Genomic DNA, 6021 nt, shown 5'->3' on the forward strand with positions numbered 1-6021 from the left:
GAGTCCGTCCACAGTGTTTCTCCCCCACTGCACTGGAAATTGGTAGCAGAATTACAGAATTTTAGTTCTTGCAATCACAGAATAAATGTGTGGTTGGGGAATTTCTTCCTTTTTCTTTCTTTTTTTTTTTTTTTTTTTTTTTGTTTCTGTTTTTCTTTTTCTTTCCTTTTTTTTTGTTTGTTTTTTGTTTTGTTTCTTATTTGTTGTTTTTGTTTTCCCTACCTGCTGTTACTGAAAAGAAACAATACGCATGGATTGCTTTGGGTTGAATTGAAATGAACTGAAGACAACAAACGTTTTGTAATGTTCAGCTTTATTTTCTGTTTGATACTGTGTTCTGGTTTTTAATGAAGAAAGAGGAGAAGCTGTGTAATAAACCTGAGGAGGCAGTCAGAGTTTGCACTTGGTGGTACACAGCATATCTTTCTCAGACTAAAAGTACATGGATTAGCCAGTAGCTGTGCAATAAGACCCTTGGAAAACATACCTCTTTGATAATGTACCTTATTTACCTGAGAATTGTTTAACAGAATACAGTTTTACTATAACATACTTAATGCATATGTACTTAATGATCATTTATGCTGAATATATCCTCCTTTAGAAGTTTTGGTGTCCTAAATCCAATCCATCAGTCTCTCAACTGAACTGAAATTGTTTTATTTAATGTACAATAAATATGAAGTGTTTAAGATCTATCAAGTTCTCATTTAGTATTTTTTTAGGTTTTTTTCTGGCTCATGTTACCACATTTCTTGTTTAATTTCCATATACGGTAAAGCAGGAACTCGAGCCCACCACAGTGAGTGGAAAAATATATCACCTGTCACCTAATCCAATGGGCTTACACTTTAAGATACGTAACAAAGAACGCAAGTAAAGATAAACATAACACATAATTTTGTATCTATATATTTTCAATATTTTCAATATTATAAATGCCAAGCATGACAGCTTTCCATCAGTCTTGATCTGCACCCCTCCCTCAGTAATTCAGGATGCTTTTGTAGGTATTGCAGCAGAAAATGGACTCAGGTCTTATCACTAGCGAGTTTACCATGCAAGCCAAAAAGGTAAAATGGCTATATTACTTTTCCAACTCTAGTGTCCTTAACCTCCAAGTATTTCAGGGGTGGGAGGTGATGATTGTAAATCTCCAGCAAACTCCGAAACATGCGAGACACAAGGTCATACATGATTTGGGCAGACTGCCAATTCCCTATTGCCCTGTCATTTATTTACCAGTTCTCACTCAGGTTGTATAGATAGGATAGGTTATGTGCTTACTGACTAATGATTGATCTCTAATTATGGTTTATAAAGATAAGGGTCTACTTAGACCAGCAGCACATTACAAGATGGTTACTTGACATCAGCACATTTTCAAACATCCAACAGTCAATAACTATGCAATACAAAGAATGTGTTACTATTAACTGCCACTGCTGAACTGGTGTTTCTGCAGTTGAATTACCACTTCTTTCCTTTGGGGGATCCAAACGCTTTTCCTCACTTTGTTCTGTAAAGCTTACTCACTCTAAGATCCTTCTTCTTTCTCTCCTTTCTATCTTTGTGATTGTTTCTGTGCTGCCATCTGTGCAAGGAAGCAATTCTCCATTCCCAGTGATCCTGGACACCCCTGCATTTCACCCTGCTCCTGCCAAAATCAGTTCTCTCCTACACATCCACACCTACTCATGAAAGAAGGCAACATGTCTACTATAAAGAAAACTTCATAAACGATTAATAATTTTTCTTTATTCTGAATCTCAAAAGTGAATCACAGCTCCCTTCATCTGTTTTGAAGCACAAGAGGCTGCAGGAAAGGGTTAGTTTAAATGTACACCATGCAGGTTTAAACATATCAGCACATGGCCCTTACTTAAAATAACACCGATCTGTTGAGATATATTACAGTCAGCACCAAAAGCTACAGTTACTGTGAGTTTGTGCTTTTCAGTGAGCCAAAAATGATGCACATAGCCATCCGTACTTTGTACACAATGATGTTTACAGTTTCAAGCTTACGTATCTATCTGCCCCCTCTGTCTTAATATACCATATGTAATAATCTGGAAGCCAGCATAAATCTCAGCTTCTGCAGGCTGTCTGCTGATGGAATTAGCCATTCTAATTTCTACCAGACGCCAGCAGTGTTAAAAGACAAGCTGAACTAAGCTGCTTTTCACTGTGTGGATGGTAAGTAAGTGTTATATTCAGATGCCCTTAACTCCTCCCCAGTTACATTGCCCAGCATTTGCCACTGGCTCTAACTCGGGTTTGAAGTGCACCATACCAATAGGAAGTACTGAGTACTTTTCCGTGGGTGGAGTTGAGATCAGTGGGCATTAGTATGCTGTAATTCATACTCTCACTAACTATGCTTACCAGCCAAGTCTCTGGATTAAAAATTAATTGAAAATGACTTTGAGGGAATGACAGGATGGGGTGGGATATGAAGGGGATTTCTAGTAGATCTAAGCCAGGCTGCAGAACCTTAAATAGAGAATAACAAAAGATAAAGTTTTGATTCACAATGATTTGCCTATTGGTATTCTCCAGGGGTGGTGCTCGATACATGAAATAAAGTGACCAAAATCACAAAATTAAGAAAATTCTAATGAAACCTGCAGTTCATACCAGCTTAGGAGAATAAAGACATACCAAAGACAACAAGAGAGTTAAAACACCCTAGAGAGAACAGAAGCAGCAGAATATCATGCTCTAGAAGATATAGCCCAATATTCCCAAGAAGAAATGTCTCCAAAGTCAGCTCACACTGAATTTCCAGGAAATCAGTGGACCTGAAAGTGACCTTGGAATAACAGAGAACAGCAAATGAAACCTGGTCATATGAGATAAAGCAACAGTAAAACAAAAAAACTCCAGGGGAAGTGAAACTACTAGTGCTTTTATGGCTTATGGCTGTGTTCCCTGATGTCTTGTAATATGCGAAACCATTTTAAGTCTTCAGCCAGTTGCATTATTTGTATCTTCCGTTTGCTATGTACATTCTCGATCAGCTAGTACGTGCTGAGGTTATAGTTCAGTAGCGCTTTTAATAAGGTTTTTCTTTCCTGCACACTGTCACATATCTAGTAGGAAGTTAGTATTTTTGAAAGCTCTGCCTTGGTATTCAGTTTAACTTATACTGGTCAAGGAAAGTTATTACTTGGAATAAGAAGGGAGACCCAAACATGTACACACACAGAGAGAAGAATCAAAGTTAATTAAAAAAAAAAGGGGGGGGTGTGTTTATTTCTAAGGGAGCCAGAGGAAAATATTTTGTCTTCTCTTGGCTTGCTCTCCTTGACCATGGAAGGTAGGAATATTGGCACTTAAATGTTCGTGTTGTATAAATACAGATCCATTCTCAAATTGCTGTATGTGGAGCTTGATACAGGCACTGTAGTTACCTATTTGCATTGGAAGATTATGGCAAGTTGCAGTCCGTTTTTCTCTCACTGAAAAAAATCTCACAAATATACAAAGAGGAGAAGAAAAAACACATGCAAATCTTTTAAAGAACATTTAAATTGGGATATGCTGTTTATAAGGAGGTCTTTACTGAGAGTCAGAAATTCTAAAAAATATTCCTTTTATAAAAAAATTAGTTTCAAGCTTCCTCTACTTTCATTGGGGGAGCAGGGGAGTATAATATTGCTACCTTTTACAGAGCATTGTGAAGGGAGACTTACTTTATGAACGTCTTTTGTTGCACTTTGAGATTCTGGAGCAAAAGGCATCCTATTTTAAGCACGGTGTACTTACTGTCACTTGATTTCCATGGCCTGCTTTCCTGACTGACAAGTAAAGCTGCTCCTTTGCTCAAGCAGAGAGAATTTGGAAGCAAAACTGTATCCTGAATACTGAGGAAGCACTGGAAGTCTAAATGCGCTGGACTTGAAATTCTGATTCTCATGTCTATGCTTTGTGACTGAATACTTTTTAAAGTAAAACAAAACCTTCATCAAGCTCAGTGGTAAGTTCAGTAGGAAATCTATCTCTTCCTCTACTCATGTGGCTCTTATTTATCACATCACTTACTTTCCCCTCCACTTCTTTTCCTACTTTGTTTTCTCTTTTTCCTCTTGGTATCACAAAAAGCTTAAGCAATCTCTCCATAAATACCAGTACCACTATGTGCATCAACCACAGCAATGCACAGGGTACTAAAAGAAACAGTGTTAGCTAAAACTCAAATCCAGTGATTCCAGTGGACTGGGGATGTAGCTGATTGCGAAACTCACATTTCCCTTTGCCCTCCTCTACTTGGCTGTTACTGAATCTTTCTTTATTATGCTGTGTATTATCCCCTCCTTTGCTGGCAGTTTCTCTCTTCCCTGTTTTGGCCCCTAATTCCAATTTCCATATCATACTGTACTTAGTGATCTGCAAGTTAAATGAGAGGACAAATGACATAGCACTTGAGATGCATATACCATTTCAAGGGATTTTGAAACCACCTTTTTGCAGATGTCAAGCATTCCTGACCCTTGGAGTATAGAAACCTACTCGAAAACATATCAAAGTGAATCGGTTCACTTTGAATAACAAGAAATGGCTCTGTCCAGGAAATTGTGTCTGGCCAGAGAGCTGCAGCCTGTGTCTCCCTATGGAATAACTTCAAAAATGATTTCTGATTCTACAAAGATGCCATCTGGATATATATAACTCATTAGAGGTTGTATATTACACTTTCTACTTCATCTTTCAACTTACACAGTGCTCACCTTTCCTTGGCCTGATTCAGAAAGCACGTAACTTCCTAGAGTTTCAGGGATACATCTAAAACCTTCACATGATCAATCCAAATAATTCGATGTGCCACCATTTCTAACAAAGTCTATTTATTTTGAAGTGCCTTCTCTAAGCACATCAAGGAGGTAAAGTAGGTCCTGAGTAAGAGTCCAGTTGCCCTGTAACATGTAAGACCTCCACTCCCTGGGCAGCAGGTCTCCTTTGGTGGCAGAGGACCCCTTGCCTGACACAATGGGGATCCCCACCTGCAGACACAGCTGTGGAGTCCTGCTGACAGCAGGGAGGTCACCTCCTGCCAAGCCCTGCCTTTATGCTTCGCTCCAGCAAAACACCTCACCACCTGCCTGCTGCATGTACCCCTGCATTACGTGTGAAAGGAAAATCATAGAATGGTTTGGGTTGGAAGTGACCTTAAAGATCATCCAGTTCCAACCGCCCTGCCATAGGCAGGGACACCTTCCACTAGACCAGGTTGCCCAAAGCCCCGTCCAACCTGGCCTTGAACACTATTAGAGATGTGTCTCACCACCCTCAGAGTGAAGAACTTCTTCCTAATATCTAATCTAAATCTCCCCTCTGTCAGTTTAAAGCCATTCTCCCTTATCCTGTCACTACATGCCCTTGTATAAAGTCCCTCTCCAGATTTCTTGCAGGCCTCCTTTAGGTACTGGAAGGCTGCTCTAAAATCTCCCTCAGCCTTCTTCTCCAGCCCTCTGAGCATCTTCGTGGTCTCCTCCGGACTTGCTCCAACAGCTCAATGTCCCTCTTGTGTTTGTGGCCCCAAAGCTGAACGCAGTACTGCTGGTGGGGTCTCACAAGAGTGGAGTAGAGGAGAAGAACCATCTCCCCGAACCCGCATCCTTCTGATGGCTTTCTGGGCTGCAAGCTCACACTGCTGGCTCATGCAGAGCTTCTTCATCTTATTATAAGACGAATAAGGAAAATCACAGCGTAGAGGGGGTGTTCCACCCACCCTGCCCAGGTCCAGCAGTGACAATCATGGGCGCACATGCCCAGCACCGGCGGGAAGTACAGTGGAAGGGTCCTCCCGGGGGCACCAACTCTACGAGGATCCCCATCTCTTCAAGGTAGAGCCGCCACCGCCAGGGAAACCTGCCCAGACATGGGCCCTTGCTGCGAGGCAGGCTGGGAGCCGTGTCCCCGAGGCGTAGGAACGCGCAGTTCACGACAGCTATCGTGGGGTGGCGGCTCCCCGTCGGCACAGCCGCCCCTGGGCGTCGGCCTCTTCCGCCTCCCGCC

The sequence above is a fragment of the Strigops habroptila genome, chromosome 3 (assembly GCF_004027225.2).
Source record: "Strigops habroptila isolate Jane chromosome 3, bStrHab1.2.pri, whole genome shotgun sequence".
In the NCBI taxonomy this organism is placed as follows: Eukaryota; Metazoa; Chordata; class Aves; order Psittaciformes; family Psittacidae; genus Strigops; species Strigops habroptila.